The sequence below is a fragment of the Aplidium turbinatum genome, chromosome 12 (assembly GCF_918807975.1).
Source record: "Aplidium turbinatum chromosome 12, kaAplTurb1.1, whole genome shotgun sequence".
In the NCBI taxonomy this organism is placed as follows: domain Eukaryota; kingdom Metazoa; phylum Chordata; class Ascidiacea; order Aplousobranchia; family Polyclinidae; genus Aplidium; species Aplidium turbinatum.
This window is the reverse complement of record NC_137483.1, coordinates 18134400-18149913: the sequence shown is the minus strand read 5'-3', so window position 1 is coordinate 18149913 and position 15514 is coordinate 18134400. Positions and strand designations below refer to the sequence as shown.

The 15514-nt window shown below is 39.2% G+C and overlaps 1 pseudogene; it reads right to left on the bottom strand.

Annotated features, from left to right (window-relative positions):
- Positions 1-9065: 9065 nt before the first annotated feature.
- Positions 9066-10134, bottom strand: LOC145780638 (uncharacterized; annotated as a pseudogene).
- Positions 10135-15514: the final 5380 nt, after the last annotated feature.

Genomic DNA, 15514 nt, shown 5'->3' with positions numbered 1-15514 from the left:
ACTGATATCTTCACTCGATGGATAAAAATTTGACCTCATTTCCTTTGCAAGTTCTTCATTGCTGCTGCTGCTATCATCTATGATTACATTTTGATTGATTAATTTTCTTCGCTTTTTTTGTGTATTGATTCTCTTGCATTTTGCTTTTTGTTTAACTTTTTTTCCAGCTTTTTCTCTTGCTCTTGTTTTTTTTTTGGCCAATAAGTTTATCTTTTCTTTTTCAGGAGTGTCTGTCAGGATGGTCGTTTTACCTTTTTTCCTTTTCCTGTATTTGTTCTTGCTGGCGCCCTCGGAAATGGCAAAATATCTTTTGGTGATACATAAACTGTGTCACATCCGGATAGGCCTACATGTCTTTTAGGAGTACTGATGATGTTGGCATCAATGTTGCAATTGTCTTGTGCTGTCACTTCAAACGTATTTGGAGAGTCATTAGCTGATGAAAGAGGTTGTGTGTGTGCTATTTCTACTAAAGCTCTGTCGCCATCATCAGTTCCTTCCTTAGGTTGATCACTGGATTCATGGCTATTGATCCAATCTCAATGCATTGCTTTCACCCCCGTGCCCTATTGGGTGTCTTCGGAAAATACAATCATCGATGACGGTCTTGTTAGATGAGTGATATGCACTTCATTTGGATCTAGACGATCAGTAACCTTAGATGGTAAGAAATCCTCTTCCGTGAAAATATTCCGATTTAATGGACAAATTCCTGATAGTGCCCATCCAGACAAAATATTGGATGGAGTCATCGCTTTGTTGTAGGCCGTAAAGACTGCCTCCGGAATATCCAATATAGTGAAATGCCTACCAATATTACTTGAGGACCTCATTCAATCATCTACATATTTATTGTAAATGATTTTAAAGGATTTAAAAACCGATCTATCTAAAAGTTGCAGTGTCAACATGACAATTCCATTTTCTTTACCAAGATTCACGGCTTCACTTGCTACATGAGATTTGTGGTTGTCAATATTATTAATAACACCGGATCTCCAGGTGTACAACGTACATGTTTTATGAAGTGCTGAAGGTAATCTATCCACAACGACTCATTTATCCAGCCAGATTGGTTGGACTTGCCTATCCACGTGGAAGGAGTTCCTTTTGTAGTGTTTAGCTCTATTCAATAACTCAAATACTATAGTAACTAAAATGGCTACTGATGGCGACAGCCGTATATATACGCTAACTGTAGGTCACGTGTTCTACGGATGAACACACAGGGAGGTCATCCTACATATCCCCTTCAAGAAACTAAAACGTTTAAAAGAAACAACACCAACGTATAGAGAGGAAGGGCTACATCTCCCTTCGAGAAAAAAAATACAACTTCACATAATATAGTCAAGAAGAAGACTGAGGGAGGAAGGGCTACATCTCCTCTCGATAGAAAGAAACCTCATAAAAAAAAAACAGCAACAACACCGAAATAATTACACAATACTATTGCCAATTATCAGTATAACGATCTGGTGGCTTTATAGTACGACCACTGCGGGTTCTATACAAATCAGAATTGGGCTGTGTTATGTGTCCTTCATCCAAATCCAGCTCGATCCAAACACTTGAGTTTGGAGATAGGGGAGGCAGCACCGTTGCTCTATGTCTCTTATCGTGATCTAACTTTTGCTGTTGTTTTAGTTCTTTATCACGAAAGCAAAATTGTTTTAAGTAAGGCCACTTTGGATCATATATTTTAGGATCAGCGGGAACAATCGATTGCAGCTTGCGTCCCAATAATAGTTCACACAGACTGAATCCAGACTGCAGTGGAGTGCTTGCATAATTAATGAGTGCAAGTTGTTTCGAATAGCGGTTTCACTGTTTGAACAGCTCTTTCTGCTTCGCCATTGCTCTTTGGATATCCCGGACTGCTCGTTTTGTGTAAAAACCCATACTCCTCGGAGAATTGGCAAAAGATGTAAGAAGAGTATTGTGGGCCATTATCGCTGACGAGTATTTCGGGGATTTTGTGAGTCAAAAAAATCTTTTTCAAATGTTCGATAACATCAAAGGATGTAGTGGAGTGGTCAAAACACGACAGTTCAATAAAACGCGAAAAATAGTCGACCACAATCAAATACTGTTTGTTCTGCCATTGGAACAAATCACAGCCAACTTTCTGCCAAGGATAGTACGGCAAACTCGAAGGCATGAGAGGTTCTGGGCTGTAAACACGGTGTTGGCTGCAAGCAGAACATTTGATTACAAAACTGGCAAGGTCATCATTCATACCAGGCCACCATATACAAGATCTAGCCAGGGATCTACACTTGACTATTCTTTGATGGCCAGTGTGGATGCGTTGAAGCATATCATTACGTAGCTTGAGAGGGATTAACAGCCGATTGCGAAAGAGTAATAAGTTTCTTTCAAACGACAGTTCATTTCTGACTTTGAAATACGGCATCAAGTGCAGATCTAGCACGGATTTGCTCGGCCACTGCGTTTGACAGTAATCAATGGATCATTTCGAATTTCGGCGCGAATCTGATCTAAGCGTTCGGACGAGGCAGGCAGTGAAACAATAACGGCATCCATCCACATGAAGTTCTGCCTTTTCATGCAAATTATCTTGTTGCCTGTTGAGGCAGGGCTTCTGGAAAGCATGTCTGCTGTACAAAGTAATTTTCCTGTCTATTCAATTCCATTCAGTCTATTCAACAAGTTTCCAGAATTTGCTGCTTCAAAACAAGGTGACAAAATTGTGTTGTTTCTTGATAAAAATGATGCTCCTGTTTTGTTTTTGCTACTTTTTCTGAGCATAAATTTCCTTTTATTACCCTTTGATTGAAATGTTAAACACCACAAGCAGTACGTGACGAGTCAACCAACACAATGCGTGAATCTTAGTCACAATCTCCAGGGCTTTCTCATCTTGCCGAGACATAGCAAGTTTCTGGATATCTTTGTTCTAGAAACTGCAAGACTCATCACAGCTGTAAGGGTGATGCCAGTTCCACTGAAATCTTGGCTGTTTTTTAGTTCAACTATCTCAATTGTTAATAACAGTACTTCTTCCTCATGTTCTTGTGCTAGCCTTTTTATTGCTTGATTTACTAATTCTTGAAGTTTTGGCAAACCTTTTTCACTAAAAATCCGATGTTCAATGTGCATTCATGCCAAGCAACAAATCCACATCGATTGACAGCAACTGGGAGAAGTAAATTTCACTTCATGAGAATTCTCTTAAGCAATGTCTAGTGGAATGGCATCAGAAAAAATTGGCAGCACCATCACTGATGAAATCCTAAATGTTTCATTCTCTCACATTTCTTGTCCGTACAGCAAATTAACCTTGAAGCAACATGCAGTTGTGGCAACAATGCACTGAAAACTAACTCCTTCTCTAGATTCCTTCTAGTTTAATATCTCAACTAACCGCTGTTGTATATCTGAATTGTGAATGAACTATAGCTTATCTATACGTATGTACGATCGAGCTACACTTTACAGTCAGCAACCAGTAAGCAAGAACTACAGTAACTAAAATGACCATTGCGCAATGCGTATACGATAACAAGACGGCAACACTGGGTCACTGTTACGTCACACACGAATACCACAACCACCATTTTTCTACGAGGAAGTTGTGAGCAAAAGTTTGTTTCTCAACGTCCGGAGCTTTCTGTACGAACATAGTCATTCAACTTTGACTGTCCTTTGGCACGTCACCTGCTCCGTTGTGGAGGTATTGGTCGCACATTAAAACTGTCATTAAAATGAACTGTCCGATTCAACGAAGGTACCTCATCCTCCCCTTCAGTTGTCCTGTGAGTCGCGATGGCATCATCTATCTCTGGTCGCAGAAATCGTCGATTACGCCAGCAGATTCGACCACTGGGTAGTTTGATGTTGTAGTCACGGTTTTTACCTATGCCAACAACTTGACCGATGTGATCCCGTTTATATGAAACTGGGTTTTGTATACGTACAACTTTGACCGATAAGAAGAGGATTGAGAACTTTGGAATGCTTGTTATAATTTTGTTCAGCATATTTCTTTATGCTTGCTGCAGCTTTATCCCAATTTTTAAATTTATTTTTCCACGCTTCACTAAACGATTGGATCTGGGCCGGTATGGTCAATCGTATGGAAGATCCATACAAAATTTCAGCGGGTGATAAGCCATGAGCTTTCGGAGTATAGCGAAAGTAAATTTATTGGAAATCCGCTAATTTCTTTGTTGAAAGTTAACTTTTACGTTAGCTGCGCCCACCACTGTGTATACATAGGTCTACAGTGACAGTGTGTACATGTATTCCATAATTATGCAAAGCGCTTCTTTTGAGCCTTGTTCTGCAAATTGTTTAATCAATGCGTCATAGTCTAGGGATCTGACAATCTTGTTTTGATGGAGATAATCGCAAAAGCAGAAAGCCTGTCATGGTTGAGCGCAGGATATTCTTGATCAGTTTCATTCTGCTGAAGGTCCTTTCAGCTCTGGCCACAGTAACTGGTGTGGTCAGAAGAATTCTGATGCAAACGCAAAAATTCGTATATAGCCTATCTCCTGAAGGTACCCGGTCAATTGGTCGATAGACATTTGGTTGACAGTCATTTGGTCGACAGACATTTGGTCGACAGGACGTTTGGTCGACAGACATTTGGTCGACAGACATTTGGTCGACAAGACATTTGGTCGACAGGACATTTGGTCGACAGACAATTGGTCGACAGGACATTTGGTCGACAAGACATTTGGTTGACAGGACATTTGGTCGACAGAACGATTCATTTTAACCTAAACCTAACCTAACTCTAGAGATGTACCGATACCAATATTTTGGCCGATACCGATCCCGATACCGATATCACTTTTTTAGGCCGATACCGATACTGATACCGATATTTTGGCCGATACTTTGGTGTTACAAAAAGGAGCAATTTTGGTATTTGCAAGGAATTATATCAAATGCTAAGTTTTACCTTATTTGCATACAACTATTAAAAAAAGCTTTCAATTGGCATAATTTATTACAGATTCAAGAATCCAATCTCAACCGCATTGTTGTGTCATAGTAGGTTTTAGTAATGAAAGGCCACCGTAATTGAGGACTGGGGTATAAGGGAAGAAACATAACATCATAATTGGGGTTTCTTGAAAATTAATAAAGTGTTTGCACAAACTAGGGACAGCACAAACTCTCCAAATATGCTATCATAATTGATAATAAGATGTAAAATGTAAACCAAGTGATTTGTGTAGTCGAACAAAAACTATTCGACAAGTAATGTGCAACCTAAGGGCGCTTGTCGTTTGGTTGAAAAGCTTTTGCCAGGCCAAAACTACCCAGGGAGCAAAAATGTATAATTTTGCATCGTTTTTACGTTGCTAAACGTTTAAAAAACCCATGTAACTTGGTTGTTTTTAGTAAGCTGGTTCTATCAGTTTGTGATTTAATTTCCACCTTTCGTTGTAATGAACTCACCAAGCTTAAACAATGTCATGGCAGAATAAGTAGGCTCAAAATGAAAGCAAGGGACTACGAATCCTCACTAAACTAATCAAAGTGGTCTTCTTACGCCTAAGATGACAACCTCATTTTGAAGAAAGGAGCGTTCTTCCCGGCTATCAGCACAAGGTTGGCTGCATAGCCGAGTGGTGAGAACACTGGAACGGCAATCGAAAGGGCGCCGGTTCGACACCGCTTAAGAGCATGCAGCTGTGTCTGTGGCAGGACACTTAAAGGCATGCCTGAAGGTGGACACGAAGATTGGCTTCCTTGCCTTCCTGTCCACTTAATCTAAATCTTCAACTACCGGGTGTAAGCCTGGATACGACAAACAAAAAAGCACAAGGTTGAGCACTAGAGTGGTTCAAAAAAATACAATTTTCTAGGAATCTTCCTCCACAAGGCTTAAAATGTGCCATTTCCCCATAAAAGTGCCCTTGCAAAAAATTAGACTGATTGGAGGTCGTTTAAAGGTCAATCAGATTTTCACTTTTTTACCACATTCTGCCTATGTCAAACCCTATAGTACACAGGCCGACATTGTGTGCAAGACTTACAGAAGGGAAAATGCCCCCTATTATCTTGAAAACCACACAAGAGAATGAGCTAGACTTTTGTATGATGCAGGATTGAACTTAGTGTGTATGTAATCAATATTTATTAACTTAACAGCCAACAAAGCAAAAATCACATTTCCATACTAAAATATCAGCATTATTATTGGCAATTCGGCATTTACCATTATTATTGAAAAATATTCACTCGAAACAGGCGGTAGTTTCATCAGTCATCACTTCAATCATTTTCGTAGGTTAAATAAGTTTAAACACAAGTGATACAACTTTCCTTTCATCACAAAGAGACATGAATGTCACAATAAATGAATTAAATTACAATGTTAGCGTCAAAGATTGTGGTGTTAAATCAGATACGACATTCGGCCACTGTTTTCGTCTCAGTCTCATTTCAGGCTTTGTTGAGATTGAGGGTTACTTTGGTTGGCACCGTAAATCTTTTCCTGTGGGTGCTTACGAACTGCAGTAGGTACTGTTCTGAGTCTCATCTTTGGTTAGAGCTGAATTGTAGGACTGAAGTGAATTAGTGCAATTCCTCGCTCGGCTGTGTCATTAACAACTTTTAGGAGACTAACACTGGCTTTAAATTTATTGTATGCAGGATCTGATGCCCAGAGGCTGGGGGGTTTGGCAAGGAAGGCTCCTGCTTCTTTGTTACCATTTGTGCACAGCAGATCAAATAACTTTAGTGATTTGAACACGCTTGTGGTTAACTTTCAATTCCATGCATTTTTTGTGAATTTTTCGAAGTTTCCGTATACCTGAGTCCACACGTTGAGTCGGGATATTTGCATTTTCCAAACAGTCATTGCAGCATCTATGGTTTGTCTTGCACTGTCAACAATTGTCAATCCTCCATCCCGGTGGTGAAACATAAACTTGCGTAGTATAGCACCATTCGTGGGGAGACCAGAACCCAAAAGTTCCCGCGTAGGCTTTCCAAGTAGCCAAACTTCTGGTGAGCTTCTTGTGGTTGGCATTTTCAAAACAGTGAGCCTAGTTTTATGCAGGTGACTATCCTGTCAAATATGTTACTGCAAGCACAACTATTACTCTGGAATGCAAAATATTCTGAATACGAAATTTTTGCCTTTGAATATCTTTGAACAAAAGAACATTGAAAAACATGCTGTTTTCATGCATCCTGTGGTAAAAAAGTGAAAATCTGATTGACCTTTAAACGACCTCCAATCAGTCTAATTTTTTGCAAGGGCACTTTTATGGGGAAATGGCACATTTTAAGCCTTGTGGAGGAAGATTCCTAGAAAATTGTATTTTTTTGAACCACTCTATTGAGCACTCACTAGTACAGCCAGCAGTTGGCGATTTGCTAACCACAACGGTGTAGCTTCCACACTAGCCATTTCAATTCTTGTCGATGTCCATTCTTGCTATAAAACGGCTGCCGAGAAACATATAGTTGATTGAATGGTCTAAGGCAGGGGGGACGAACCTTTTTGCGGTCGCGGGCCACTTTGTCAATTACACATGAGTTATCGGGCCACACAACTTTTTAATCGTAACCTACTATGAAATCTTTTAGAAGCGACTCAAGATATTATTCATGAAAAGTAACAAACGGCAGATGAAAGTAATAAAACCCACACAGTTGAAATTATCTTACGCAGAATCGAAACATACAACAGTAAAAAATCGACCAAAAATGCAAGGTAATGTTGGTGAATAGTGTTTTCACAACTTTACCTTATTTATAGCTTTCCTATTTTCTAACTTTAAACCCTGAAAGTTAAAGTTTAGGGCAAGAAAATAGCAAACGAAAGGTGTACCAGTGAAGGCATAAAACAGCTTTGAGATGTCTTTTGTCTTTAATGCATCAGCGATTGTCAAATGGTTTTGCGGCCTCACAAAATTCTTTGATGGGCCGCATGCGGGCCGCAGGTTCGTCACCTCTGGTCTAAGGTCTAAATGGCTAGCGTGGAAGCTACACCGTTATGGTACACCGTCTTGGCCTGGTTTTATACTCTGCTGAGAGTAAAAAAGAAACAAATGATAAATATTGGAGAAATTGAGTCTCCTTCACAACTTAAGAATCGAACAACGCAAAACTGCTGAAACAAAACGTTTTGTTTGAGTGAAAGAATCACTGTAAGCAAACAATGCCAAGCAAAAGGTGCGCGCATGAAGTCATGGGAGTGTGAGGTATCAAAAATTTGAACAGGTTGTTATTTTTCTACATTAATGTGACGTTAGTTACTACTTTAAAAATCTATATCTTTGCTTCTGCAGAAAATCCGCTGTAAACGCCTTTTTTTACATGTTTAGTATCGGCTACAGTATCGGCCAAATTTTGCCGATACCGATACTCAAAAAATGGCCGATATCACCGATGCCGATACCGATATATCGGTACATCTCTACCTAACTCTAACCCAAATGTCCTGTCGACCAAATGTCTTGTCGACCAAATGTCTGTCGACCAAACGTCCTGTCGACCAATCGACCGGCCACCCTCCTAAAGGCTGTTCTTGTATAGGCTATGTGCGTTAAAAAATTGCTTGCCGTGACAAGGTTCTTTTTCTTGATGACATAAATAAAACGATTCAATTCCATTGTTAGTTCGTTGACATCAATATCTCATTCTTTTTGGGGCCCCCTCTGGTCGAAGGATACGGAGGGCGCTTCCTACGCCTCTGTGTATCTACAAAGTATTTCCTGGTAACACTGATTACCTGTTGAGAAGTTGGATCGTGGTTATACTCTGCGATCTTTATCCATCTAGACCAACAATCAACATACACAAGATAACACTTTCCTGCGTAACTGAAAAGATCCATAGATACTTCTTCGAAAGGGCGAGTTAGAGGAGGAACAAACTCCATCGGCTTTTATTGTTGGCTGGAATCTTTTGATGACTTGTTAAAGAGCTTCTTCAAGCATTGCTTTACATCTAACTTTTCCACGTTCAATTTCAGAAAAGGCAAAGTTAGAATTGCCTGGCCTGCTACCATCTCCATATTTGGCACATTCCATCAAAAAATGAGCACCAAAATCAATTCTCTCCATAGGTTATGGGTTTCCATTTACATCATGCAGTCGCCTATACAAAGCTTGAGAGTGCAAATGTAGAGTTTTGAAAAGACCGTGTGGATCAGCATTCGTCTGCTGAAATAGGCTATTTACCTTTTCAAACACTTGGACCATGGGTGTAGCAAAAACAAAATAAAGATAATTGTTGTGATCCAGCAGCATGTCTTCGTGCTTTATAACGAGTATCCAATCTTTGCACAACTCGCTCAGCTGCAGTAAAGTAGGCTCGCAATTCATGCTAGTTCATTAAGATGTTAAACATGACTTTTCCTCTTACCAACCACCGTTTTGCAGATGGCTTCTCAAAGGGCAATGGTGCTGTTTTTGTCATATTATTTATATCTGTCATTATATCTTCAGTGGTATTCATGACTTTGTATAGGTCTTTGTAGCTCTCTCGTCTTAAGTCGCTGTTAGAAAACCATTGTGAAACTTCTGATATTAAATAACCAATATTTGAAGGCAACTTTGAAGCTGCATGCTGCACACATAAGGCCAATGAGTGGCATATGCAGCACTGTCTTTACTTGAATGCAATTTGGAGAACGCTCTTTTATTCTTGTCCAGACAGAGTTGTTGCTGCCCACCATTGCTAAAGCACCATCTAATGCAAAGCCAATACAATTTTCCAAGCACTGGCCGCAGCTCGACAGTTCCTGGTCAATAATTTCAAACAGATTGACTGCTGTTGCCTAAGTTACTTATACTAAGCAAAGAAACTCTGTTGCAACTTTTCCTTTACGTTCATTGTAATACTGCACCAAAATGAATAAATGTTTTTAACAGAAATGCCAGTTGACTCGTTTATGATCATGGAAAATTTTTTGCCCTTCAAGTCCAATATCAACTCTTTTTAGAGATGGGACAATAACATTTTTGATAAGGCATTAACATTTTGTTCTATGTAGTTAAACAACTGCCTTTGCCCTAAAATTATCTCCCCTAAGTGGTCAATACTGCGAATAGCACAATCGCAAGCGACTGCAACAGCAAGTTGTAACTCTACCTTTTTAACTGCAGTAGAATCAAGATCCGTTGAAGTGCCCATATTCAGCTGACTTTACCCTGCTAGAGGAACAAATCGTTTATGCTTACCAGTTTGTTCATGAGCGGCCAAGTTTCTTAATCGTGGGATGATAGTGCAGTGGCAAATTTTGCTGTACCCATTCAATCATCGTCGTCTGAGCGTCTGGGGCCGAGGGTCTATCCTTTTACCACCCCAGATTCACGATGTTCCCGGACTACACTGGAAGGCTGCTAGAGAGCAGCCAGTCTTTAGTTTCATCATCCATGACGCGCAGACCTTCCACTCCGTTAGGTGGCTTGAAGATGGTACAGTCATTGATGATGTGGTCTGCGGTCTGTTCCTCGGCACCACATTCACAGGAGGAGGAAGAAGCCATTCCCCATTGGTGCATGGTTGAGCGGTAAAGCCCGACGCCCGTACGGAGACGGTTGAGGCGCACCCATGCCTGTGTAGGTAGTGTCAGGCCGATGGGGCGTGTGTCGGCGTCGGGGATGAATGAATGGAGTCTGGTGGTGCTTGACCTCCATTCAGAATTCCATATTATTACCCATTCAATGAAACAACTCTGCTCTTTTTCAGCCACACACTTTTTTTCCTATTCAGGATTGTATTTTCTACCCGAATCTTAAGTATTCTTCCATGGCTTAGGCATGACAAAGCAAATAGATCAAAAATTTGACAAAACAATTATGGATTGAACAGTAATTTCTTCAGTTAATTTAATTTCTTAAGTAAGCCTAGGCTATAATTTAAGTTAATTTCTTAAGTATAGCCACTAACTTTAGTGCTCCAAAACAAGGTTTGCTACACCTACCACAGGCAGTAGGCACCACTGAAAAAGAAAAGACTCTATGGTTCTATTCTAGATTCTAATCTGACACCTGACCTCATTTTTGCTGTTGATAAATTCACACTTAGTCAGGATTTTACAGAATTAGCAACGGAAAAATTGCAGATTTATATCATTGTCAGCCATTGTTGTTCCACTGCAGGACGAAGGCCTTCCCCATATCTTTATAATTTTGTCTGTCTTTGCACGTTTGTGTCCAGTGTTTTTGAATTGGTAGAGTTCGTCTCGCCATCTTGTTTTCTGTTTCCCTCTTTTGCGTTTATTGTCAAGCGGTATCCAGTCAGTAGCTCTTCTTATCCATCTGTTGTCAGTTGTTCGCATGATATGTCCTGCCCAATTCCACTTTAAACTTTTTATTGTTTGAATGATATCTTTGATTTGTGTTTGTTGTCGTATCTATTTGGCTGGTTTCCTGTCTTTCCGTGTAATGCCTAAGAGTACATTTTCATGTGATCTTTGCGCAGTGCGTAGTTTGAGTGTTAGTGCTTTCGTTAAGTTCCATGTTTCTGCTCCGTATGTCATTGTTGGGAGAATCCATTGATTATACACTTTTCTTTTCATTGAGATCGGTAGTTTACTTTTAAATATTGAGCTCGCTCTTCCAAATGCCTGCCAACCAAGTGTAATTCTTCTTTTAATTTGTTCTTCTCTATCAGGTGATGTGGTTACTATTTGGCCAAGGTATGTGTATTTGTTTACGTTTTGGAGATTGGCTCCATCTAATGTAATGTTTTGGTTTCCTTTGACATGGTGATTGAACATAACTTGTGTTTTAGTGAAATTCATTTTGAGACCGACCTCTTTGCTTGTCTCGTCGAGTTCAGTCAACATTGTTTGGAGTTCATTGGGTGTTGAAGATATCAAAACGATGTCATCAGCAAACCTGAGATTGGATAGGTATTCGCCATCTACTTTGATACCTTTTTCTTCCCAATTTAAATTTTTGAAAATTTCTTCTAAGCATGCTGTGAAAAGCTTAGGAGAGATGGTGTCTCCTTGCCTAACACCTCGTTTGAGTTGAAATTTGCTGAGTCTTTGTGTAGTCTGATGAAGGAAAAGCAATTTTGATAGATGTGTTGAAGGATATTGATATATGTCTGGTCAATTGCTTGGTTTCTGATGGCTTGTAGCACTGCAGGGATCTGTATTGAATCAAACGCTTTGCTGTAGTCAACAAAGGCAAGGCAGAGAGACAAGTTGTATTCATTTGTTTTTTCGATTATTTGGTTGATTGTTTGTAGATGATCTATGGTGGAGTAGCCACTTCTGAATCCAGCTTGTTCTCTTGGTTGGCATTCATCCAGTTGATTAGCTAGCCTATAGGAAAGGACTTTGGTAAAAAGTTTGTAGACACTACTAGTCTACTAAGTAGACTGATTGGTTGGTAATTGTTCAGATCTTTGTGATCTCCTTTTTTGTGAAGCAAGATCAAGCAAGCAAGATCATGATTTATATATTCAGTATCAAACCGTAAATCTTCCAACCAAAGGCCTTAAAAAAGTCACATTTGAGGAATTTGGTCTGAAAAAAGCCAACCTGGCAACCCTGCATCGCGCACACGATGGCAACAGTGGGTCACTGTTGCGTCACACACGAATACCACAACCCCTTGATGCAGATGCTTGTTATTGACCAAGTGGCAAGAATATGTGTAAATTGCTGTTTGTTGCGATTAAACATGTTGATGTGGTGCGCTGATTTTAAATGTTATGTCTTTATTTCTATTTTTCTGTCAAACATTTGAAGTTTACTTAAATCATTGATTTGTATCTTGTGAATTATTATTAGACAATTTAGAAACAAAACTTGCCGTTATAGAGCGTACAACTGGCGTTGCAATGGAAAATTTTGCGCCTATTCGGTCGTAGTTTCGAATGTGTCGTATCAGAAGAAATATACTCTATATCTTGTTATCAAAGCAATCGGCTAATATATTACCGTAAAATGCTACAACTTTACCCAGAAATGATGGGCTAGCTGAAAACTATTTGTTGTAAATTTTGTTCCAACCAGGGTAATTCTTTTTGTAATGGCTATTCTGGATTGTAAAGACATGTGCTAGCCCAGTGGTTCTTAACCTGGGCGCTACCGCCCCCTAGTGGGCGCTGTTAACTTTTAGAGGGGCGGAAATATTCAGGGGGCGTTATAGGGGGCGCTACATTCAGAAGGTGTAACGATATTTTCCTCACTGCAAATTTGCTTTAGTAGTTCTGCTGGGGGTACGAGAATCCACCGAGGATGAGGAGCTATATACAGTATAGAGATTGTGTTTAACAAGGGAAGTAGTGATTCTCTCTCAGAGCATTCTATGTTGGCCTATACAGCACAATGCACAACACCATCCGACAAGCGTGGACGTCGGATGGTGTTGTGCATGGCCTTTGTTGTTGATAATGGGCATTGTTTCCCTTTCCTTGTAGTAAGTAAATGGCATTTTGTGGTCAGCTTTTGGCAGGGACAGCGGGCAGGCAGTGCAAGCAAACCATAAGGACTGGTCATAATAATAGTCAGTCAATAATGGTTATTAGTGTAACTCTTACTAACTACTAAAAAATCAGCAGAGATGTGCCTTAAGACTTTTAAGTTAAGAGCCTTAAGGCACATCTGTGCTGATTTTTTAGTATTAAAACTAACATCGGCTTAAACTAGTTTTTTCTTACTAACTAATAACTAGGGCCATTTTTATATGACCTTAAAAAATCAATAATATGACTTTATTTTTTGGAAAATATGACTTTATATGACTTTATGTCAAAATCGTTTATTTTTACATACGAACAACGTCACTCACGGAACTAAAGAGTAAAACATACGCAACATAACAGTAATACACATCCATTTTTATTTTAAACCACTGTTGTAGTACAGTTTCACGTAGTGTGGAATGTTAGAGTCTTTTAAGTTACGATTTGGACGTAAAAATGACTTTAGTAAGGAAAATGAGCGCTCCGCAGACGCTGATGTGGGTTGACACTTCTGCAGTTTTGCATAAAGCGCTGGTGAAATGTCTTGTCATTGTAGCTTCATAATTTGTTTCACATCATTTTTGTCCAATCGCTTCTTAATGTAATTTTTGAGCGCAAGCGGATCTTTTCCGAAATCAAGGGCATTTAGATCAGCATGGGCCTCTTTGATGGTGTACGTACAACTTTCCATTTTGAGTATTAAGCTGACCTCAATGTGTGACCTCATAAAATATAGGTCTGTGACTGTAAATGTTATGCAGGCTAATCCTACAGTTTGCCTTCCTTCAATCAGAAATTGCCTTACTTTCTTAGTGCTTAATTGCTTCACCGCTTAAATTGGTATTTTTTATTTAAAGTATACAACGGTATGACTTTATAACTCAAAAATATGACTATATAACTTAAAAAGCTGATTTATGACCTAACCAGGAAAATATGACTTTATATGACTTTATAACTTTCTTAATATACCTCATAGGGATGCGGTTTTTGCGTTAAAATTGATTTCACGACTTACTGATGCATAGAAAAAAATATGACTTTAAATGGCCCTACTAATAACTAATTACTACTGGCTGTAGGCTAGCCTTATAGTCTTGGAAGAAAATGTCATTAGTAGGCTACAGCCCTTATATTATGGTGGGCGCCAGACTATGGAAATCTCTGAAAAGGGGCGCTGGGGGAAAAAAGGTTAAGAACCACTGTGCTAGCCTATGCAAATCTTCTTCATTTTTTTTTTTTTTTTTGCTGAGCAAAGTTGTCCTGAAACTGTCAACTTTGCCCACAGCTAGTTCTTTGGCTCTAATGTACATATTCAGTTACAGACCAAGCAATTTTAACATGGTATCTTATAACTTTGCCCACAAGTAATTTTTTAAAATGAATTTATAGAAGAAAAATAACTTTCTGCTCAAGTGGTTACCCTTTTTGGCCTCAATTAGCCACCCCAACTTAATACAAAAAATATTTTGATCATGTATTGAAGTCAACTTGTGCACTGAATAGAAATTGCTAGGGTATTCGTCAGGGATATCTAGAACAACGGGATTGCTGACTCTGTTTTGAAGTGGACAATAGGAGGGTTACTGCATCAGACTATGTTGCAGTGCATTTAAGGAAGAATAAATGTTCCTCAACATACATTTAGTGACTGGCTGGTTTAACGCTTGCTTTTCAAGATCATGATTGAATGGCACTGGTTCAAGTCTCACACCAGATAAAACAAAATTAATAAAGCAGTATACAACATTAAATTCAGCAATTTAAACATCACAGAAATGAATGTTAATGCAAAAGTGCATAAATATAAATAAATATCAATTTAAACAGCAAATAGATAAACAGCGTTGAATTGAAACACAAAATGGGGTAATTTTCATTTAGTTTATTTAGCACTTTTGGAGTTCAGTTTGCGAATAGTACAAGACATTTTTGCTGGTGGTTCAATTTCCACACGATTCAACCGTGTCAGTTCATTTTTCGCAAAGCAATTAAATGAGACTCTTAAAATTAAATCGAAATTGTTATGGCCTGAAGTACATGTTTGCGAAAATAAAACATTGCAAGACTCTGAGTCCTTCGCAAA